The sequence below is a fragment of the Triticum dicoccoides genome, chromosome 4B (assembly GCF_002162155.2).
Source record: "Triticum dicoccoides isolate Atlit2015 ecotype Zavitan chromosome 4B, WEW_v2.0, whole genome shotgun sequence".
Lineage (NCBI taxonomy): Eukaryota > Viridiplantae > Streptophyta > Magnoliopsida > Poales > Poaceae > Triticum > Triticum dicoccoides.
This window is the reverse complement of record NC_041387.1, coordinates 647,657,223-647,682,551: the sequence shown is the minus strand read 5'-3', so window position 1 is coordinate 647,682,551 and position 25,329 is coordinate 647,657,223.

The window sequence follows — 25,329 nt, the reverse complement described above, 5'->3', positions numbered from 1 at the left end:
AACTTTGACGTTCTCGATGCCGGCTTCCGGCAAGCTTGTTGCCAGGAAGGCTTTTATCTTCAGCAGAGAACTTTGACGTTCTCGATGCCGGCTTCCGGCAAGCTTGTTGCCAGGAAGGCTTATGGCGAAGAACTGCGTTGTTCTTGACACCGGCTCCCGGCAAGATCGTTCCCGGAAAGGCTTATGGCGAAGAACTTCATCGTTCTTGACACCGGCTCCCGGCAAGATCATTGCCGGAAAGGCTTATGGCGAAGAACTTCGTCGTTCTTGACACCGGCTCCCGGCAAGATCGTTGCCGGAAAGGCTTATGGCGAAGAACTTCGTCGTTCTTGACACCAGCTCCCGGAAAGATCGTTGCCGGAAAGGCTTATGGCTAAGAACTTCGTCGTTCTTGACACCAAGAAGATTGGTCCTAAGGGCGTTGCCAGCCCCCGGGCCATAACTGCGTTTAAACATGACAAGTGATTAGCATCTGAAGTGCACTTAACTCGCTTGCGAATTTTAACTTTTGCTGCATATTCCCTATGCCTGCTGGAATGCTTTCCGGTGCGTACGATCCTGCCAGCAGCGCTTGAGGGAACGGGCCCTTAGCGGCTATTCGGGAACATTGCCTCCCGGAAAGGTTTACCTTCTTGGTTCTAGCGCAACCGCACAAGTTGCCGAGTGGACTCGAGGCAACATGGAGCGCAACTAGCCCCGAGAAGGCTCCTTGGCATACAGGTCTATGCAGAAATCTCAAATAAATAGTGCATGCTATCTTCCTGTTCAACCTCTCTTTGTACGTCCACCCTACGCTTTCTAGGGAAACTTGCCGGTGCAGGCACCCTTGCCGCGAGCGCCGAGTGCGGAACTTCAGCAGCCTGCTGGTGGGGTCGCTACCGACAAGCAACCTTGTCGCAACTAGTTGCAGCTCACTTAAGTGATTGAGCGGACTCGAAACAAAGTAAGGGCGCTAGCGGCTCACTTAAGTTGCTGAGCGGACTCGAAGCAAAGTAAGGGCGCTAGCAGCTCACTTAAGTTGCTGAGCGGACTCGAAACAGAGTAAGGGCTCAACTAGCTACGAGTTGATTCTTCCGCGCACAGGTTTCCCATACAAAGAACAAGATCTCCGAGGCGGATAACCTTGTATAGAAAGGAAATATCTAAAGTTTCACATGACTTAGCTTTTCTGTTGCCGCACTGGCATCGTTCTTTTGCTCGCCCGCTTCTTAGGAGCCATGACGATGAAGAACAGCTGAGCCTTGACGTGGACGAAACAGCTGCCGCCGAAGCACCCCCTACCTGGCGCGCCAAAGATGTCGGGGAAACTGATCCACGAACACCTATGGGGATCGGCGGACCGAGCCCCTTTCGATTCGGTGAGGGCGGAGGTTGAACAAAGAGCGGATCGAGGCGGTACACGCGAGCAGTTTTACCCAGCTTCGGGCCGCACGGATGCGTAAAACCCTACTGCTGCTTGTTTGTGTGTATTGAATCCTTGCTCAGGAGCGATGGACGCTATCAGACTGAGCGTGGGAGTGTTTCTGGTGTTTCGAATGAGCCGAAACCCCTTCTACATTGCGCCTGGCCTCCTTTTATATTCTCAAGGGGTCACCGACAGGTGGCAACGTAGACGAGAGGGGTAGAAATGGAAAAAGAATGCTGTAGGTGCAGCTACCGCTACTGTAGACACAGTGCACCCTACCTAACTCTGACGGCAGGGGACAAGAGCACTGAATGCCTGTCTGAGTTTCCTAAACAGTGCAAAAAGTGACCGTTAGGAGCGCCACCGTTCGCCACGATGGCCTTCTCTTCATCTCCGCTTGCCACCACGTACCCCTGGCTGCACAGGCTCTCGCCACGCGCCCCCTGAGGAAGCCTCATGGCGACACGCGGGTGGGTGCGCTGGAGCGTGGGTACAGAGTGGCAACTGGCCCCCGGCAAGTACCTTGCCGGAGTCGTCGTCTTGTAGCGTCCGGAAGCTTGTCGCTCGCCGGATCTTGCCGGGACGCAGGGCGCGTCGCGGCAAGCTTTCTTGGTATGCCTTGAGCGGCCTTCCTGGCAAGCTCCTCTTGCCGGGGTCTTGTCTCTTCCCGGCAAGATCCTCTTGCCGGGGCCTAGGTTGGCCTTCCCGGCAAGCTCCTCTTGCCGGGGCCTTGGTTTGAGTACTTTGTTCTTGAATGGTCTTCAAGGGAACCACGGAGGGTCTTGGCGGTCACCCGGCAAGCCTTGCCGCGGGGCGCTGCAACTGCCCGTGCACGAGTTCGGGATACTAGGGTACCCCTACTCTAGTACACCGACAATGTGTTACATTGCAATTAAAGATGTAAGAGAAGTGTAAATAATGAGACCTCATTGAAATTGTGGTTTTAGACCACATTTCTAGGGGGAGAATGGAAGTCTCATTTAATATGAGATATCACGTTCACTTCTCCTACCTAGATCCAAATATGTATGTTAATTCTCTAATTAAATATAGAACCAACAAGAAGTCTTGGTTGGAGAATGTATGAAAAAGCACATACTAATGTTGGTTCTCTAATTAAGATGCAACAAGTCTTATTTAGAAGAATGAATAAATATTACTCCTTTTATCATGTTATATATAATGTGTACTTAATCCCTTATAAGCATTATGAAGCGGACATGAATGCTAAAGTGAAGCTTGCTAGCCTGACACTAGTAGAAAAGGGGGCAATGGTCCAGGCTGGTTTGAACCGGGACTAATGGGTGGAGGTATTAGTAATGACCCATTAGTCCCGGTTCATGAACCGGGACTAAAGGCCCTTATGAACTGGGACTAATGGATGTTTTTCTACTAGTGTAATGACCATCATGATGTAACATGTCGATTATATATATGACCAATGTCATTTATAATCATATGTCACACTTCACTCAAATGACAAGTTTATCAGTATCATGTGGCTTCTCGTTTATAATCATTTGTCACAATCCATTAAGTTCTTTTCCATCTTCAGCACAGCGGTGTTGTGGTTTAGAACTGAAATGATTATTATCAAGATATTGGATATATTTTCCATTTTTCAAATAAAGTGACCATCAGAGAACTTGAGCGTATGAACATGAATCTTAAGGATAACTCCATTAGATATTTGTTCATATGCATTAGGTGAGTCGAGAAGAAATGCATATTTGCAACACGTAATGTTGAGACTTATCAATTTCCATGTGATCAAAATGTGTGTGAATGATCAGCTTAGAGGCTTGTGTGATAATGAGCTCTAATGATGTATGGAACTCAATATAGTTTCCATAGTGAGTTGTTTTGACGCTTGTGTTATTATTATAACATGCTCTTGTGTTGACTAAGTTGAGAATATATGTATGACTTAACCGCAAGGTTTCGTCAAATAGGTGAAGTTAACACAAGGTATGTTGCCTCAATAAATTCAACTTTGAAAGAAGAAGAGCGTTGGGGCACTCATACCATAAACTAGGGGGAGTAAGTATACTTGAGAAGATGGAACGTTTTTGGCGGGCCAAGAATTTTCTATCCTCTATTTATGAAAAGGATCTTAGTCATGCCCTATACTTTGTTTGTATCGAGTTTCGCCAAGATATAAGTCCAAAAGGGATATAAGTTTTATTATGGCGACATATGTCGGTAGACTATGAAAGAAAAATATCATGTGGTAGTACTCTTTTCGCACCTGCTACTAAAGTCAAGGGCAATAAAAGTGGACATCTTAGTGTCCAAGGAACCATTATGAACTAATTAGCTAATGTTAGTTCCTTATGCTTCAGTTGTCAGAAGCAATGTAAATATTCAAGTATGAATGTGCCCTATTTATGATCGTGATAATTGGCAAATGTACAAGTCCAGAAATAGACCACTGGAAAGGCCGCCGAAAAGTCTTTGCAGTAAATCAAGGCAATAAAGTTTCATGCTCACTACTAAGAAGTTTGGTAACCTCAATACCGTAGGTTATTCAGATATTTTTACGAGGTGTGTGGATATTGAGTTTCCACGTTACGTCACATCCCCACCCTCGCATATGGAGCTATATCGTGGAAAAGCCCCGTAATGACACTGATGGCATTAGTGAAGATGAAGTTTATTGTGTGGCATGTTAAGAGGCTACTTACCAGGTTATATTTCAACTAAGTTTTATTCCCGAAATTATGGTGGTAGACAGCATTTCTAAACTACCTACTGCAATATGAATATGCAGTTTTCTCTACGAGTAACAACAAGTCAAATGGCGTTGCCAAAACCATTGAAAATATGTTTTGTGTTGTGAAAGATAGAATCCAGGATCAAGCTATTGAAGTTGAGTGTATGAGTACATCTGAATGTTTTACGGATCCATTTATCAAAGACTTACCACCCAATTGAATGATTACGTTGCTAGCATGGGTTGTTGGAAAGTCTTGTTGATCCTGGAAATAAGGACCGTTGAATAATCCAACTCCCATAGAGCATTATCTTTTCCATTTCAAGATAGAATGATATACTATAAGTACTGAGGTCCAATGTCATTTGATAGGTCACTATGACACCTTACTTTGGTATGTTATTTCCGTTACGAGTGGGTTTATGATGTTTGTTAACCTTACGATCAAGGGGGAGAATGTTGGAATTTGATCTCAGGTAAAAACCCGAGAGAAATCAGGAGGTTTTTCACCCCACACCTTTCATGTAGGAGCCTTGATCGGAGGCCTCTAAACCAACAACTTTGCACCCAGTCCCTGGCCCCAGCACTTGATATAAAAGAAAAGAAAAGGATAGCACGTAAGTGAGGCTAACAGAAACCGTGGCTATCGAGCAAACTGCCCGATCCTAAAGTTGCGCTAGGGGCTGGAAGGCCGATGTCTATCGGCGGCCACCAGGAGAGGAGTGCTGCCGGCATCCATGGGCTTCTTCTTTGACTATGGCGTTGCTCCATCCCTGCTACCATCTACCTTGCTGCTGCTTTTCTCATCCGAAGGATTCCATATCTCTAGAGACCCACGACAGCCTGCAAGGATTATCCAATAATGATTTCTGCAAGTTAAGGTCAGTCCCAAATTTTTAGTATAAGAGGTGTTCTAATCTGAGATCCAGATCCTATAATGTTACCCAAAAGAATTATACTCTAACAGGATTATCTTCGCTCTCTGGGCACAACACTATTATTTCTCTGCAGTAACATCTCTGTACTATAGATTTATCACTAGCGGTATAAGGTTTATGCTTTACTTTGTGTGTTGATTGGGTATTTACCCCTCTTGTCTTCATTCTAACTTATCTACAATGGGTGGTAAGAAATGCAGCTCTGATGAAACCGTGATTTTGGTGTTGTCTTCCCCTGTGATGATTTTCTCCTAAATTGGTTATCTTAGCAATTTAGGGAGACTCTGTCAAAATCAGTGGTCACCTTGTGTGTTGCGTTACAGGATAAAGCTGCAATTCAGCTAGGACTTTATTTCTATGAGCTCTTATCATTGGCATTTGACTGAATTCTGTTTCTTTTGTAGCACTGAATACAACAAAGCAGTTGTATGTGAAACTGATCATATACATGCAATGCAGTGAATGTTAAATCTTAGTGATAGACTGATAGTCAACATTGTGCACTTTATCTTGTTTTAATTTTGGTATATGGATATATGGGATACAGGGACAGTAACCAAGAAAGTCTCACATGGTTATTATTGTTTCCATCCTGCTTCATAACTCCTACCTAGTAAAAGTATATATGAGGTTTGTTTGCTTACTAGTATAGGACAATTAGCTACAATAAAGAGGATCAGGTTTTGTATCGTTTAAGTGTGCTATCTCAATATCATGTTTCTTGGAACAACCTATCCTTATCCTATCAATAACATCCGGCAACTCACAACACTAAATTCTTCAAGTGACAGATGCGTCTAGTAGTAATGGTGTCTAGCAACATATTAGTTGAATAATATGGGCATATATATGCCTCAGCTCCAATCTTAAGTGTAGATATTCGTCAGAAGAATTCAGTAATTTCCGTCAGATCTAACCCACAACTTCATAATTCATGTTATATACTTTTTGGTTGGGATTTTGGATCATACTAATTTAGCCGAGTTCACACACTGAGTGCAACATTGATTTAAATTTATTAGTAGATAACTATAGTCCTAACAAAGGCACAATTGCAGTTGCAGGTCTGTAGAACAGACCCATCTGTTTATTTCTTAATAATGTACTGATTTCTTATATTGGCATGGAATAGCTAGCATTATGGTGGTTTGTGCGGAGAACAGTATGAGATAACCGTTGTGAAATCATGTTGTATTTTACTGAACTCTATAATCTTTATTCTAGGTGAATATTGTAATCTCGGGAGGACCTTTCAAGCTCATACCAGTGCTGAAGTAGAGACTATCAATGATGATTTCTAAATGGAAGCTACATCACATCTAATCCTGTACAATTCTGAGATTAGGGATGACAAGGGAGCACTGGATGTTGTGAATGCCACTGAACACTATTCTTCAGTCCATCCCAGGTTATATGTGTTGAAATATATTGCCCGCCTCCCTCCATCAGTTCGGACTTTTGGATGAGTTGGCTAGAGCATAAATTCAATATGGTATCCGAGCCAAGAGGTCTTGAGTTCAAGACCCTGTCAACGCATTATTAAATAAAACGATTATGCGGCCTACGTCGATCCCGCGTCTAAGGACTAATATATCCTAGACGTGAGGGGGAGTGTTGAAATATATTGCCCGCCGCCCTCCATCAGTTTGGACTTTTGGATGAGTTGGATGGAGCATGAATTCAATATGGTATACGAGCCAAGAGGTCTTGAGTTCAAGACCCTGTCAACACAGTATTAAATAAAACGATTCTGCGGCCTACATTGATCCCACGCTAAGGACTAAAATAGCCTATACGTGAGGGGGGTGTTGAAATATATTGCCAATTCAATAATATGGATACAACAGAGCTTTACCATCTGAAAGGTCTTATACTATGCAATGCACTCAATTCTTCAAAAGGAGGGTCGTGCCGACAAAAGATAAATATGAAGAGCTAAATGATGATGCTTCTGAGAAACATTTTGTATGTGCAAGGGCTCGTGAATGGAACTGCACTTCATCATGTGATGACCCTGAAGAAATGTTGCATGGTGGAAGAAGGGTGTGTGTAACCAAGACAGCAAGTATTGCCCAATCTCCTCATTGCCTTGACTGGGAGTTCAAGACCAGGGGGAGGGGTACACAAAGTTTGTGTATGGGTATGTTTCTGTTCTTTTTGTGGATTTACAGTAATAAATACATGTGACTTGTGAATTTTAATCAATGGGTTGTGCTCTTTTAGCAAATCATTCTAAGTTATTATCTTATCAGAATATTGCAAACTCCCAGGCCCCAGAAAGCTATAGCCCAACACCGAGCACCCCATCCTGAGGCTCCTCTGATCATACTTCCTGCAACAAAAGTTTGGGAAAGAGAAATATGTAGCCCAGTGCCATTTCTTTCCAACTTTGCACACTCTCGCATGTGTTGTTTCTTACCGTATAGGAGAAGCACTTGCTAGAGAGATGACATGGAAATAGATATCGATGATGTTCTATACTCGAGTGGAGAGTGGTTTTTTCTAAGAGAAGATAGAACAATCTTTCTTTGGGATGTTACCATGGAGCAGAAGTGGGTAGTATCAAAAGTGGAAGAGATAGTTCATCAAGGCTACTTTACAGGAAAACCACCTTTTGATGTCAGAATAGTTTTGGCACAGCAGGACCCACAGAGAATGGTGTGGCAGCTATTACTAGTATTTGGCTTAGAACAACCGGGCTTGATGTTAGTTGGTGCAAAGAATCTTTTAGATGCAGCAATGAGCACAAAGGCTTGCATTGTTTTTGGAAATGGAGGCATGCCTCCGGCCTCTGCATCATGATGATGCATGCAGCCATCTTATTAACAATACACAAAGTATCGTCGCAGAAGTCCTACAGCTCGCAAATGGAGCAGAATAAAGTAAAAAGGGAAATTACATGCTGACAAAGATAACCAGTATGGTAATAAGAAGGATAAGCTCCCTAGACTCCTATCCTGTTATGTGAGCGCCATCCGAACCGGTTGAATATAACCTGAGCTACCATCTCCCATTGGTTGCACCCAGTAACCAAAGGCTCCCTGGATGCTATAGGAGTGACTAAGGACCACGTACGGATCCAAGCTGTAGCTCTGATGATAACCTGCAAGAAAGTTAAAGTTTGTTGTCTGTTAAAAATCATATCATTCATGCAGTTCCATATAGCCCATAATAGCGCAGATATTCCAATCCGAATACAAGCCGCAGTAATCTGTTCAACCCCAGCTAGCCACGTCCCAAACAATTGTTGGAAATATGCCCTAGAGGCAATAATAAAATGGTTATTATTATATTTCCTTGTTCATGATAATTGTCTATAATTCATGCTATAACTGTATTGACTGGAAACCGTAATACATGTGTGAATACATAGACCAAAACAAGTCCCTAGTGAGCCTCTAGTTGACTAGCTCGTTGATCAACAGTTGGTCATGATTTCCTCACTATGGACATTGGATGTCATTGACAATGGGATCACATTATTAGGAGAATGATGTGATGACAAGACCCAATCCTAAGCATAGCACAAGATCGTGTAGTTTGTTTGCTAAAGCTTTTCTAATGTCAAGTATCCTTTCCTTAGACCATGAGATCATGCAACTCCTAGATACCATAGGAATGCTTTGGGTGTACCTGAAGGAAATATGCCCTAGAGGCAATAATAAAGTTATTATTTATTTTCTTATTTCATGATAAATATTTATTATTCATGCTAGAATTGTATTAACTGGAAACATAATACATGTGTGAATACATAGACAAACATAGTGTCACTAGTATGCCTCTACTTGACTAGATCGTTAATCAAAGATGGTTAAGTTTCCTAACCATAGACATGAGTTGTCATTTGATTAACAGGATGACATCATTAGATGAATGATGTGATTGACTTGACCCATTCCGTTAGCTTAGCACTTGATTGTTTAGTATGTTGCTATTGCTTTCTTCATGACTTATACATGTTCCTATGACTATGAGATTATGCAACTCCCGTTTATCGGAGGAACACTTGTGTGCTACCAAACATCACAACGTTACTGGGTGATTATAAAGGAGCTCTACAGGTGTCTCTGTTGAGTTGGCGTATTTCGAGATTAGGATTTGTCATTCCGATTGTCGGAGAGGTATCTCTAGGCCCTCTCGGTAATGCACATCACTATAAGCCTTGCAAGCAATGTAGCTAATGAGTTAGTTACGGAATGATGCATTATGTAACGAGTAAAGAGACTGGCCGGTAATGAGATTGAACTAGGTATTGGATACCGACGATTGAATCTCGGGCAAGTAACATACTGATGACAAAGGGAACAACGTATGTTGTTATGCGCTTTGACCGATAAAGATCTCCTTAGAATATGTAGGAGCCAATATGAGCATCCAGGTTCCGCTATTGGTTATTGAACGGAAACAGTTCTAGGTCATATCTACATAGTTCTCGAACCCGTAGGGTCCGCACGCTTAATGTTACGATGACAGTTTTATTATGAGTTTATAATTTTTGATGTATCGAAGATTGTTCGGAGTCCCGGATGTGATCACGGACATGACGAGGAGTCTCGAAATGGTCGAGACATAACGATTGTTATATTGGACGACTATATTTGGACACCGGAAGTGTTCCGGGTGATTTCGGAGAAAACCGGAGTGCCGGAGGGTTACCAGAACCCTCCCGGGAACTAATGGGCCTTGTTGGGCCCTAGTGGAGAGAGAGAGGGGCCGGCCAGGGCAAGAGGCGCGCCCCTCCCCTTGAGTCCGAATAGGACAAGGAAGGGGGGGGCGCCCCCCTTGCCTTTCCCCTCTCCCACTCCTTCCTTCCCCCTCCTTCTTGGACTAGGAAAGGGAGGGGTAAACCTACTTGTAGTAGGTTTCCCCCTCCTAGGGCGCGCCACCCCCTTGGCCGGCCCCCTCCTCCTCCCCCCTTTATATACGGAGGAGGGGGCACCTCTAGACACACAAGTTGATCTTCGTGATCGTTCCTTAGCCGTGTGCGGTGCCCCCCTCCACCATATTCCACCTCGGTCATATTGTAGCGGTGCTTAGGCGAAGCCCTGAGTTGGTAGAACATCATCATCGTCACCACGCCATCATGCTGACGGAACTCATCCCCGACACCCTGCTGGAGCAGAGTCTCGGGATCGTCATCGAGCTGAACGTGTGCTGAACTCGGAGGTGCCGTACGTTCGGTACTTGGATCGGTCGTATCGTGAAGACGTACGACTACATCAACCTCGTTGTCATAACGCTTCTGCTTTCAGTCTACAAGGGTACATGGAAAACACTCTCCCCTCTCGTTGCTATGCATCACCATGATCTTGTGTGTGCGTAGGAAAATTTTGAAATTACTACGTTCCCCAACAGTGGCATCCGAGCCTAGGTTACATGCGCTGATGTTATATGTACGAGTAGAACACAAGTGAGTTGTGCGCGATACAAGTCATACTACTTACCAGCATGTCATACTTTGGTTCAGCGGTATTGTTGGATGAAGCGGCCCCGGACATACATTACGCGTACGCTTACGCGAGACTAGTTTTATCGTCGTGCTTTGCACACAGGTGACTAGCGGGTGTCTGTTTCTCCAACTTTAGTTGAACCGAGTGTGGCTATGCCCGGTCCTTGCAACGGTTAAAACAGCACTAACTTGACGAACTATCGTTGTGGTTTTGATGCGTAGGTAAGAACGGTTCTTGCTCAGCCCATAGCAGCCACGTAAAATTTGCAACAACAAAGTAGAGGACGTCTAACTTGTTTTTGCAGGGCATGTTGTGATGTGATATGGTCAAGACGTAATGCTATATTTTATTGTATGAGATGATCATGTTTTGTAACCGAAGTTATCGGCAACTGGTAGGAGCCATATGGTTGTCGCTTTATTGTATGAAATGCAAACACCCTGTAATTGCTTTAGTTTCTCACTAAGCGGTAGCGATTGTCGTAGAAGAAATAGATGGCGTAACAACAACGATGCTACGATGGAGATCAAGGTGTCGCGCCGGTGACGATGGTGATCATGACGGTGCTTCGGAGATGGAGATCACAAGCACAAGATGATGATGGCCATATCATATCACTTATATTGATTGCATCTGATGTTTATCCTTTATGCACCTTATCTTGCTTTGATTGACGGTAGCATTTTAAGATGATCTCTCACTAATTATCAAGAAGTGTTCTCCCTGAGTATGCACCACTGCGAAAGTTCTTCGTGCTGAGACACCACGTGATGATCGGGAGTGATAGGCTCTGCGTTCAAATACAACGGGTGAAAAACAGTTGCACACGTGGAATACTCAGGTTAAACTTGACGAGCCTAGCATATACAGATATGGCCTCGGAACACAAAGACCGAAAGGTCGAACGTGAATCATTTAGTAGATATGATCAACATAGTGATGTTCACCATTGAAACTACTCCATCTCACGTGATGATCGGACATGGTTTGGTTGATTTGGATCACGTGATCACTTAGATGACCAGAGAGATGTCTGTCTAAGTGGGAGTTCTTAAGTAATATGATTAATTGAACTTAAATTTATCATGAACTTAGTCCTTGTAGTATTTTGCAAATTATGTTGTAGATCAATAGCTTGCGTTGTTGCTTTCATATGTTTATTTTGATATGTTCCTAGAGAAAATTGTGTTGAAAAATGTTAGTAGCAATGATGCGGATTGGATCCGTGATCTGAGGTTTATCCTCATTGCTACACAGAAGAATTATGTCCTTAATGCACCGCTAGGTGACAGACCTATTGCAGGAGCAGATGCAGACGTTATGAACGTTTGGCTAGCTCAATATGATGACTACTTGATAGTTTAGTGCACCATGCTTAACGGCTTAGAATCAGGACTTCAAAGACGTTTTGAACGTCATGGACCATATGAGATGTTCCAGGAGTTGAAGTTTATATTTCAAGCAAATACCCGAGTTGAGAGATATGAAGTCTCCAACAAGTTCTATGGCTAAAAGATGGAGGAGAATCGCTCAACTAGTGAGCATGTCCTCAGATTGTCTGGGTACTACAATCGCTTAAATCAAGTGGGAGTTAATCTTCCAGATAAGATAGTGATTAACAGAGTTCTCTAGTCACCATCACCAAGTTAGTAGAACTTTGATGAACTATAGTATGCAAGGGATGACGAGAACGATTCCCGAGCTCTTCGTGATACTGAAATCAACGAAGGTAGAAATCCAGAAAGAGCATCAAGTGTTGATGGTTGACAAGATCACTAATTTCAAGAAAAGGGAAAAGGGAAAGAAAGGGGAACTTCAAGAAGAATGACAAGCAAGTTGTCACTCCCACGAAGAAGCCCAAAGCTGAACCAAAGCCTGAAACTGAGTGCTTACACTACAAAGGAAATGGTCACTGGAAACAGAAATACCCTGAATATTTGGTGGATAAGAAGGATGGCAGAGTGAACAAGGGTATATTTGATATACAAGTTATTGATGTGTACCTTACTAGTGTTTATAGTAGCCCCTGAGTATTTGATACTTGTTTGGTTGCTAAAAATTAGTGACTCGAAACAGGAGTTACAGAATAAACAGAGACTAGTTGAGGGTGAAGTGACGATGTGTATTGGAAGTGGTTCCAAGATTGATATGATCATCATCGCACACTCCCTATACTTTCGGGATTAGTGTTAAACCTAAATAAATGTTATTTGGCGTTTGCGTTGAACATGAATATCATTTGATCATGTTTATTGCGATACAGTTATTCATTTAAAGTCAAATAATAATTGTTGTTCTGTTTACATGAATAAAACCTTTGATTGTCATACACCCAATGAAATTTTTTGTTGGATCTCGATCGTAGTGATACACATATTCATAATATTGATGCCAAAAAATGCAAAGTTAATAATGATAGTGTAACTTATTTGTGGCACTGCCGGTTGGGTCATACCGGTGTAAAGCGCATGACGAAACTCCATAAAGATGAATTTTCGGAATCACTTGGTTATGAATCATTTGATGCTTGCGAACCGTGCCTTTTGGGCAAGGAGACTAAAACTCCGTTCTCCGGAACAATGGAACGAGCTACTGACTTATTGGAAATAATACATACCGATGTATGCGATCCAATGAGTGTTGATGCTCGTGGCAAGTATCGTTATTTTTTGACCTTCACAGATGATTTGAGCAGATATGCGTATATCTACTTGATGAAATGTAAGTCTGAAATAGTTGAAAAGTTCAAAGAATTTCAGAGTGAAGTGGAAAATCATCGTAACAAGAAAAATAAAGTTTCTACGATCTGATTGTGGAGACGAATATTTGAGTTACGAGTTTGCTCTTAATTTGAAACAATGTGAAATAGTTTCGTAACTCACGCCACCTGGAAAACCACAATGTAATGGTGTGTCCGAACGTCGTAATCGTACTTTACTAGATATGGTGCGATCTATGATGTCTCTTATCGGTTTACCACTATCGTTTTGGGGTTATGCATTAGAGACAGCTGCATTCACGTTTAATAGGGCAGCATCTAAATCCGTTGAGACGACACCGTATGAACTATGGTTTAGCAGTAAACCTAAGCTGTCGTTTCTTAAAGTTTGGAGTTGCGATCCTTATATGAAAAAGGTTTTCAACCTGATAAGCTCGAACCCAAATCGGAGAAGTGCGTCGTCATAGAATACCCAAAGGAAACTGTTGGGTACACCTTCTATCACAGATCCGAAGGCAAAACATTCATTGCTAAGAATGGATCCTTTCTAGAGAAGGAGTTTCTCTCGAAAGAAGTGAGTGGGAGGAAAGTAGAACTTGATGAGGTAGTTGTACCTTCTCCCGAATTGGAAAGTAGTTCATCACAGAAATCAGTTCCAGTGACCACTACACCAATTAGTGAGGAAGCTAATGATATTTATCATGAAACTTCAGATCAAGTTACAACCGAACCTCGTAGGTCAACCAGAATAAGATCCGCACCAGAGTGGTACGGTAATCCTATTCTGGAAGTCATGTAACTAGACCATGATGAACTTACGAACTATGAGGAAGCGATGATGAGCCCAGATTCCGCAAAATAGCTTGAGGCCATGAAATCTGAGATGGGATCCATGTATGAGAACAAAGTGTGGACTTTGGTTGTCTTGCACGATGATCGGCAAGCCATAGAAAATAAATGGATCTTCAAAGAGGAAGACAGACACTGATAGTAGTGTTACTATCTTCAAAGCTCGACTTGTTGCGAAAGGTTTTCAACAAGTTCAAAGGTGTTGAATACGATGAGATTTTCTCACTCGTAACGATGCTTAAGTCTGTCCGAATCATGTTAGCAATTGCCACATTTTATGAAATCTGGCAAATGGATGTCAAAAAACTGCATTCCTGAATGGATTTCTGGAAGAAGAGTTGTATATGATGCAACCAGAAGGTTTTGACGATCCGAAAGGCGCTAACAAAATGTGCAAGCTCCAGCGATCCATCAATGGACTGGTGCAAGCATCTCGGAATTGGAATATAAGCTTTGATGAGTTGATCAAAGCATATGGTTTTATACAGACTTTTGGAAAGGCCTGTATTTACAAGAAAGTGAGTGGGAGCTCTGTAGCATTTCTAGTATTATATGTGGATGACATATTGTTGATTTGATATGATATAGAAATTCTGGATAGCATGAAAGGATACTTGAATAAGACTTTTTCAAAGCAAGACCTCGGTAAAGCTGCTTACACATTGAGCATCAAGATCTATATAGATAGATCAAGACGCTTGATAAGATTTTTCAATGAGTACATACCTTGATAAATTTTTGAAATAGTTCAAAATGGAACAGTCAAAGAAGGAGTTCTTGCCTGTGATACTAAGGTGTGAAGTTGAGTAAGACTCAAGACCTGACCATGGCAAAAAATAGAAAGAGAATGAAAAGTCATTCCCTATGCCTCAGTCATAGGTTCTATAAAGTATGTTATGTTGTGAACTAGACCTATTGTATACCTTGCTCTGAGTTTGACAAAGGAATACAATTTTTATCTAAGAGTTTATCACTGGACAGCGGTCAAGAATATCCTTAGTGAGGACTAAGGAGATGTTTCTCGATTATGGAGGTGATAAAAGAGCCCATCGTAAAAAGTTACAATGATGCAAGATTTTACACCAATCCAGATGACTCTAAGTCTCAATCTGGATACATATTGAAAGTGGGAGCAATTAGCTAGACTAGCTCCGTGCAGAGCATTGTGGACATAGAATATTTGCAAAATACATACGGCTCTGAATATGACAGACCCGTTGACAAAAATTCTCTCACAAGAAAAACATGATCATACCTTAGTACCCTTTGGGTGTTAATCACATAGCGATGTGAACTAGATTATTGACTCTAGTAAACCCTTCGGGTGTTGATCACATGACGATGTGAACTATGGGTATTAATCACATACAGATGTGAATATTGGTGTTGAATCACATGGCGATGTGAACTAGATTATTGACTCTAGTGCAAGTGGGAGACTGAAGGAAATATGCCCTAGAGGCAATAATAAAGTTATTATTTATTTCCTTATTTCATGATAAATGTTTATTATTCATGCTAGAATTGTATTAACTGGAAACATAATACATGTGTGAATACATAGACAAACATAGTGTCACTAGTATGCCTCTACTTGACTAGCTCGTTAATCAAAGATGGTTAAGTTTCCTAACCATAGACATGAGTTGTCATTTGATTAACGGGATCACATCATTAGAAGAATGATGTGATTGACTTGACCCATTCCGTTAGCTTAGCACTTGATCGTTTAGTATGTTGCTATTGCTTTCTTCATGACTTATACATGTTCCTATGACTATGAGATTATGCAACTCCCGTTTACCGGAGGAACACTTTGTGTGCTACCAAACGTCACAACGTAACTGGGTGATTATAAAGGAGCTGTACAGGTGTCTCTGAAGGTACATGTTGAGTTGGCGTATTTCGAGATTAGGATTTGTCACTCCGATTGTCGGAGAGGTATCTCTGGGCCCTCTCGGTAATGCACATCACTATAAGCCTTGCAAGCAATGTAGCTAATGAGTTAGTTACGGAATGATGCATTACGTAACGAGTAAAGAGACTTGCCGGTAACGAGATTGAACTAGGTATTGGATACCGACGATCGAATCTCGGGAAAGTAACATACCGATGACAAAGGGAACAATGTATGTTGTTATGCGGTTTGACCGATAAAGATCTTCATAGAATATGTAGCAGCCAATATGAGCATCCAGGTTCCGCTATTGGTTATTGACCGGAAACAGTTCTAGGTCCTGTCTACATAGTTCTCAAACCCGTAGGGTCCGCACGCTTAACGTTACGATGATAGTTTTATTATGAGTTTATAAGTTTTGATGTACCGAAGGTTGTTCGGAGTCCCGGATGTGATCACGGACATGACGAGGAGTCTCGAAATGGTCGAGACATAAAGATTGATATATTGGGCGACTATATTCGGACACCGGAAGTGTTCCGGGTGATTTCGGAGAAAACCGGAGTGCCAGAGCGTTACCGGAACCCTCCCGGGAACTAATGGGCCTTGTTGGGCCCTACTGGAGAGAGAGAGGGGCCGGCCAAGGCAAGAGGCGCGCCCCCTCCCCTTGAGTCCGAATAGGACAAGGAAGGGGGCGGGGCACCCCCCTTGCCTTTCCCCTCTCCCACTCCTTCCTTCCCCCTCCTTCTTGGACTAGGAAAGGGAGGGGCAAACCTACTTGGAGTAGGTTTCCCCCTCCTAGCGCGCGCCACCCCCTTGGCCGGCCCCCTCCTCCTCCCCCCTTTATATACGGAGGAAGGGGGCACCTCTAGACACACAAGTTGATCTTCGTGATCGTTCCTTAGCCGTGTGCGGTGCCCCCCTCCACCATATTCCACCTCGGTCATATTGTAGCGGTGCCTAGGCGAAGCCCTGCGTCAGTAGAACATCATCATTGTCACCATGCTGTCATGCTGACGGAACTCATCCCCGACACCCTGCTGGATCGGAGTCCGGGGACCGTCATCGAGCTGAACGTGTGCTGAACTCGGAGGTGTCGTATGTTTGGTACTTGGATTGGTCGGATCGTGAAGACGTACGACTACATCAACCGCGTTGTCATAACGCTTCCGCTTTTGGTCTACGAGGGTACATGGACAACACTCTCCCCTCTCGTTGCTATGCATCACCATGATCTTGTGTGTGCGTAGGAAAATTTTGAAATTACTACGTTCCCCAACAGTGGCATCCGAGCCTAAGTTACATGTGTTGATGTTATATGCACGAGTAGAACACAAGTGAGTTGTTGGCGATACAAGTCATACTGCTTACCAGCATGTCATACTTTGGTTCAGCGGTATTGTTGGATGAAGCGGCCCGGACCGACACTACGTGTACGCTTACGCGAGATTGGTTTTACCGCCGTTCTTTGCACAAAGGTGACTAGCGGGTGTCTGTTTCTCCAACTTTAGTTGAACCGAGTGTGGTTACGCCCGGTCCTTGCGAAGGTTAAAATAGCACTAACTTGACGAACTATTGTTGTGGTTTTGATGCGTAGGTAAGAACGGTTCTTGCTCAGCCCGTAGCAGCCACGTAAAATTTGCCACAACAAAGTAGAGGACGTCTAACTTGTTTTTGCAGGGCATGTTGTGATGTGATATGGTCAAGACGTAATGCTATATTTTATTGTATGAGATGATCATGTTTTGTTACCGAAGTTATCGGCAACTGGCAGGAGCCATATGGTTGTCGCTTTATTGTACGAAATGCAAACGCACTGTAATTGCTTTAGTTTATCACCAAGCGGTAGCGATAGTCGTAGAAGCAATAGATGGCGTAACAACAACGATGCTACGATGGAGATCAAGGTGTCGCGCCGGTACGATGGTGATCACGACGGTGCTCCGGAGATGGAGATCACAAGCACAAGATGATGATGGCCATATCATATCACTTATATTGATTGCATGTGATGTTCATCCTTTATGCATCTTATCTTGCTTTGATTGACGGTAGCATTTTAAGATGATCTCTCACTAATTATCAAGCAGTGTTCTCCCTGAGTATGCACCATTGCGAAAGTTCTTCGTGCTGAGACACCACGTGATGATCGGGTGTGATAGGCTCTACGTTCAAATACAACGGGTGCAAAATAGTTGCACACGCGGAATACTCAGGTTAAACTTGACGAGCCTAGCATATACAGATATGGCCTCGGAACACAAAGACCAAAAGGTCGAACGTGAATCATATAGTAGATATGATCAACATAGTGATGTTCACCATTGAAACTACTCCATCTCACGTGATGATCGGACATGGTTTGGTTGATTTGGATCACGTGATCACTTAGATGACTAGAGAGATGTCTATCTAAGTGGGAGTTCTTAAGTAATATGATTAATTGAACGTAAATTTATCATGAACTTAGTCCAGGTAGTATTTTGCAAATTATGTTGTAGATCAATAGCTTGCGTTGTTGCTTTCATATGTTTATTTTGATATGTTCCTAGAGAAAATTGTGTTGAAAGATGTTAGTAGCAATGATGCGGATTGGATCCGTGATCTGAGGTTTATCCTCATTGCTGCACAGAAGAATTATGTCCTTAATGCACCGCTAGGTGACAGACCTATTGCAGGAGCAGATGCAGACGTTATGAACGTTTGGCTAGCTCAATATGATGACTACTTGATAGTTTAGTGCACCATTCTTAACGACTTAGAATCGGGACTTCAAAGACGTTTTGAACGTCATGGACCATATGAGATGTTCCAGGAGTTGAAGTTAATATTTCAAGCAAATACCCGAGTTGAGAGATATGAAGTCTCCAACAAGTTCTATGGCTAAAATATGGAGGAGAATCGCCCAACCAGTGAGCATGTGCTTAGATTGTCTGGGTACTACAATCGCTTGAATCAAGTGGGAGTTAATCTTCCAGATAGGATAGTGATTGACAGAGTTCTCTAGTCACCATCACCAAGTTAGTAGAACTTTTTGATGAACTATAGTATGCAAGGGATGACGAGAACGATTCCCGAGCTCTTCGTGATGTTGAAATCAATGAAGGTAGAAATCAAGAAAGAGCATCAAGTGTTGACGGTTGACAACATCACTAGTTTCAAGAAAAGGGCAAAGGGAAAGAAAGGGGAACTTCAAGTAGAATGACAAGCAAGTTGTCACTCCCACGAAGAAGCCCAAAACTGAACCAAAGCCTGTAACTGAGTGCTTACACTGCAAAGGAAATGGTCACAAGGAAGGGGCGGCGGTGCCCCCCTTGCCTTTCCCCTCTCCCACTCCTTCCTTTCCCCTCCTTCTTGGGCTAGGAAAGGGAGGGGCAACCCTACTTGGAGTAGGTTTCCCCCTCCTAGAGCGCGCCACCCCCTTGGCCGGCCCCCTCGTCCTCCCCCTTTATATACGGAGGAGGGGGCACCTCTAGACCCACAAGTTGATCTTCGTGATCGTTCCTTAGTCGTGTGCAGTGCCCCCTCCACCGTATTCCACCTCGGTCATATCGTAGCGGTGCTTAGGCGAAGCCCTGCGTCGGTAGAACATCATCATCGTCACCACGCCGTCGTGCTGATAGAACTCATCCCTGACACCCTGCTGGATCGGAATCCGGGTATCGTCATCGAGCTGAATGTGTGCTGAACTCAGAGGTGCCGTACGTTCGGTACTTGGATCGGTCGGATCGTGAAGATGTACGACTACATCAACCGCATTGTCATAACACTTCCGCTTTCGGTCTACGACGGTAGTGGACAACACTCTCCCCTCTTGTTGCTATGCATCACCATGATCTTCCGTGTGCGTAGGAAAATTTTGAAATTACTACGTTCCCCAACAGTACCAAACGTCACAACGTAATTGGGTGGCTATAAAGGTGCACTACATGTATCTTCGAAAGTGTCTTTTGGGTTCACACGAATCGGACTGGGATTTGTCACTCCGTATGACGGAGAGGTATCTCTGGGCCCACTCGGTATTGCATCATCATAGTGAGCTCAATGTGACTAAGTAGTTGGTCATGGGATCATGCATTACGGAACGAGCAAAGTGACTTGCCGGTGACGAGATTGAACGAGGTATTGGGATACCGATGATCGAATCTCGGGCAAGTAACGTGCCGATCGACAAAGGGAATTGTATACGGGATTACTTGAATCCTCGGCATCTTGGTTCATCCGATGAGATCATCGTGGAACATGTGGGAGTCAACATGGATATCCAGATCCCGCTGTTGGTTATTGGCCGGAGAGGTGTCTCGGTCAGGTATGCATGATTCCCGAACCCGTAGGGTCTACACACTTAAGGTTCGATGAAGCTAGGGTTATAAGGAAGATTTTGTATGTGATTACCGAATGTTGTTCGGAGATCCTGATGAGATCCCGGACATCACGAGGAGTTCCGGAATGGTCCGGAGGTGAAGATGTATATATGGGAAGTCATCATACGGTCACCAAAAATATTCGAGGGTATACCAGTATTGTACCGGGACCACCGGAGGGGTTCCGAGGGTCCATCGGGTGGGTCCACCTGCCCAGGAGGGCCTTATGGGTTGTAGGTGGAAGGAAACCAGCCCCAAGTGGGCTGGGAGCCAACCCCCCTAGGGCCCATGCGCCTAGGGTTGGGGGGGAACCCTAAAGGGGGCGCCCCCTTGGCTTGGGGGGCAAGCCCCCTCCCCCACTACTAGGAAAATGCTTATATGTAGACATTTAGCAGTAGCGTTGGTTAGATACCCCTCGCTACTGCTATTTAGCAGTAGCGCCGGCCAGCACCAGCGCTACAAGCGCACGTTAGCAGTAGCGCTGGATTTCACGGCCAGCGCTACTGCTAATCGGCCACGCTCTCGGGCCCCTGTTGCAGCTTTAGCTATTGCGCTGGGCCTCCTCCCCCGCGTTGCCGCTAAGCCCACCTATGCTTCCTCCCGCAGATCAAATCCCTCGGTCGTCCCCCGATCCGGCTGCCACCCGCGCGTCCTACTACGGCCGCCCTCCCCCGCGCCGGCCCTCCTCCCCTGCTGGCCGCCCCCCGCACCGGCCCTCCTCCCCTACCGCCCCCCTCCCCGCACCGGCCATCCTCCCCCGCTGTTGGCCCCCCCGCGCCGGCCCTCCTCCACCGAGAGGTACTCCTCCCTCCTTCCTCCTCCTCCCTCCCTCCCTAGTTATAGTTATTAGAGAGAAGTTAATTATTTTGAATCCTAGTTGAAAAATGTAGGTTCTTAGAATAATGTAGGTGTTTTAGTTGAATTTTTAGGTGTTTTAGTTAAATTTGTAGGTGTTTTAGTTAAAAATGCAGGTTCTTAGAATAATGTAGGTGTTCTTAGAATAATGATGAATTTGTTTTAAGTGTATTTAAAAGAGTTTTAGGTGTTTTAGGTGTTTTAGGTGTAGTTAACAAAATTTTACGTGGTTTAGTTGTTTTAGGTGTGGTTAACAGAATTTTAGGTGTTTTAGTTGTTTTAGGTGTAGTTAACAGAATTCTAGGTATTTTTTTAGTTAAAGCAATTGTTGTTATTTTTTTAGTTAAAGCAATTTTTCCTATTATATGCAAATTTGCAGTGGACATGTCATATTTTCAACATGTCACATTTTGGGCATGTAATATTTTTCCGAGTGGCCTATGTTTTGCCAGAAATGTCGATTCGTTTACGTTCTGGCAGATTTTAGGCGCTCGATTGGTCCTGTTTTTAGCAAGGGTCATGCCAAATTTTGCTAAGTGTTTATTAATTTTGTTTTCATAATTAAGCATTTTGTTCTCGACGTCGACGATGCCTATCCAGCATCCTCGTCATCGACTCGGCGGAGGACTCCTGGTTGAGCCGAGGGGCAATGTCCGGGACTGGGCTCCGCCGGGCTGGTACTGGGTTGTGCTACCTTCTGGTGAGCGCAGCTTAGTGAGGAGCCGGCCTGTCATCGACCCGGAGCTTCTTTGGTGGCGGTCACGTGGGCCTGCATCGGTGGAGAGGCTTGAGTCCCCCGCGCAGGTGGTACAACACCGTGTCACGGAGGAGAATGCGCACATCCAGCGCTACTTGGTTGCGTTGGCGAATAGCCGGTTCTCCAATACTTGGCAGATTCTTTGGGGATCTCACCGGAGCTATATTCCGGTGATGGTTCCTTCTCTTTGGGTGTCCACCGCGGCCCATTGAACCTAGAGGAGCTATTATTCGAGATATATTAGTGATATTATATGATGATCTTTGCTACAAACTACTATATATGTATTCGATGATGGATTATTCATTACCTATTAGTTATTTGCTTATTGAATGCAAAAGATGAGCGCGGTTTGTGCTACAAACTACTATATATGTATTCATGATGGATTATATGATGATCTTTGCTACAAACTACTACAAACTACAAACTTTAGGTGTTTTAGTTGTTATATGATGATCTTTGCTACAAACTACTATATATGTATTCGATGATAGATTATTAATTACCTATTAGGAAATGTCTGACGATGAAAGGGAATTTGCTATGTGCAATTACTGCGAAGATGAGCACGGTCTGTGCGACAGGCCTCACCTGGTAGAAGGTCGGCGCTTTAGCATCAAGCTCCAAGAGACCTTCGATGTTGATACGGTACGCAACAATGACAAGTGCTTTTTGTTATTTTTGCACGACTTCTCAACTTCTTCAACGTGTAATCTCCGTATTTTACAATTCGACTAGCTTATCCCATGCCATGCAAGACGCTATGTCTTGGAGAAGATGGGTTTTTAAGATCATGAAAGCATGGAGACAAACATAATTCAACTAAGGACCATAATGGTTATGATTTTGCTGTAAAACTATACAATTCTGTGAACTCATCCAATTTTGGTTCCCCGAATTGGCAAGCCCTTTCCAAGGCGTATGATTTTCATGAGGGTATGCTTCTCGCCTTCGATCTTGGTGATCCTGACATCGATGAAAATGATATGACCATTTGGGTCCCTATTGACACGCTTCCAGTTCTACTGCTGCGTGAGTTTTTTAAACATATTTACTAAGTAATTTATATTGTTTATTTCAAAATATTTGACAGCTTATTTCCATTGACAGCCTATTTTCATTCTTCAAAAAATGTACGGAAGATGGTAGACAGAACCTACTACTACAATGATGAAGCACAATTAACTTATAAGGAGAAAGATGGTCTTATCGCATTTTTTATTGATCTTCAGAATTACAATAACTATTATTGAATTCCTCAAAATTATGGTCAATATGTGCCACTAGTGCACGCGGTGTACTACGGTAACATCAATGGAGATAGCATGGTAAGATTTTCTACTATTACGACATCCATGCATCTTTTGCATAAATTTTTCTAAAACTAAACTGCATTGCTAACTACAAAGTTATTACTATGTTTTTGAACAGAAAATCCCGATGGATTGTGTGCCTCATCTGATGTTGCCAAGAGGTCGCATTGATGTTATGAGCTTACGGCCACCACGGCCAGGTCAGCCGCAGTATCCACATCACTCCTGTCCATACCGGATTTCTAAAAGCGAGGAGCCATGATAATAAATGATTGGAAAAAATGTTTCAACCATCATAGAGAGCTACTTGGAAGCAACATTGTGCGTAGGCCAAGACTTGGAGACAGGATGATCTCCGTTCTTCATTATGGAGAGTCCAGTTTCCTTAATGAAGAGTCAATGCCTATCTTATTTTATGATATTTTACCTAAGAGAGGGTAGAGTAGGTCCTATGAGAGGAGTAGGTCCTAGGTAGAATCTGTTATTATGTGCTATAATGTGTTAGAGTTGATGAGGAGGATGAGCAGTTGTTATTATGTCTAGTGACCAACTTGTTATATATATGATGTCTCATTCACGAACATTGTTTGGTGGTGATGACTACTGGTAATGAATATGCTATTTAAACAGACTAGTTCATGATGAGTTGTTATTGTATAAAAGATATATCTGTTTAAACATGTACAACGCCAAAATATTAAAAAAAACATAAATGTTAGTAGTAGTGCTGGCCTAAAAATGTGCTACTGGTACTTGAACTTACCAGTAGCGCTGGTCTAGAAACGCGCTACTGCTACAAAATAGATGTAGCACCGTAGCAGTTGCGCTGGTTCCCGCGCTACTGGTAGCACAAAAAACCAGCGCTACTGGTAAGCTTTTCTCTAGTAGTGCCCCTTGGCCGCCGCCCCCATCTAGATCCCATCTAGAGGGGCCGGCCCCCTTCCCCCTTCTCCCTATAAATAGATGGGTGGAGGGAGGGGTGCAGCACCACATCCAAGGCGTAGCAACTCCCCTCCCCAACACCTCTCCTCCTCCGCGCGAGCTTCGTGAAGCCCTGCCGGAGAACTGCCACCACATCACCACCACGCCGTCATGCTGCTGCTGGATCCTTCTTCCTCAACCTCTCCCTCCTCCTAGCTAGATCAAGGTGCGGGAGACGTCACCGGGCTACATGTGTGTTGAACGCGGAGGCACCATTGTTCGGTGCTTAGATCGGATTCGGCCACGATCTGAATCGCTACGTGTATGACTCCTCCAACCGCGTTCTTGCAATGCTTCGATCTCGCGGTCTTCAAGGGTATGAAGATGCACTCCCCTCTCTCTCGTTGCTAGTTACTCCATAGATTGATCTTGGTGATGCGTAGAAAAATTTTAATTTCTGCAATGATCATCAACAGTGGCATCATGAGCTAGGTCTGTGCGTAGTTTCTATCCACGAGTAGAACACAAGTTTGTTGTGGGCGTCGATTTTGTCAATTTACTTGCCACTACTAGTCTTATCTTGTTTCAGCGGCATCGTGGGATGAAGCGGCCCGGACCGACCTTACACGTATTCTTACGTGAGACAAGTTCCACGGACTGACATGCACTAGTTGCATAAGGTGGCTAGCGGGTGTCTGTCTCTCCCACTTTAGTCGGATTGGATTCGATGAAAAGGGTCCTTATGAAGGGTAAATCGCAATTGGCATATCACGTTGTGGTTTTGGCGTAGGAAAGAAACGTTCTTGCTAGAAACCTATAGCAGACACGTAAAAAACTTGCAACAACAATTAGAGGACGTCTAACTTGTTTTGCAGCATGTGCCGTGTGATGTGATATGGCCAAAAGGATGTGATGAATGATATATATGTGATGTATGAGATTGATCATGTTCTTGTAATAGGAATCACGACTTGCATGTCGATGAGTATGACAACTGGCAGGAGCCATAGGAGTTGTCTTAATTTATTGTATGACATGTGTGTCTTTGAATAACGCCATGCAATTACTTTACTTTATTGCTAAAACGTTAGCCATAGTAGTAGAAGTAATAGTTGGTGAGACAACTTCATGAAGACACGATG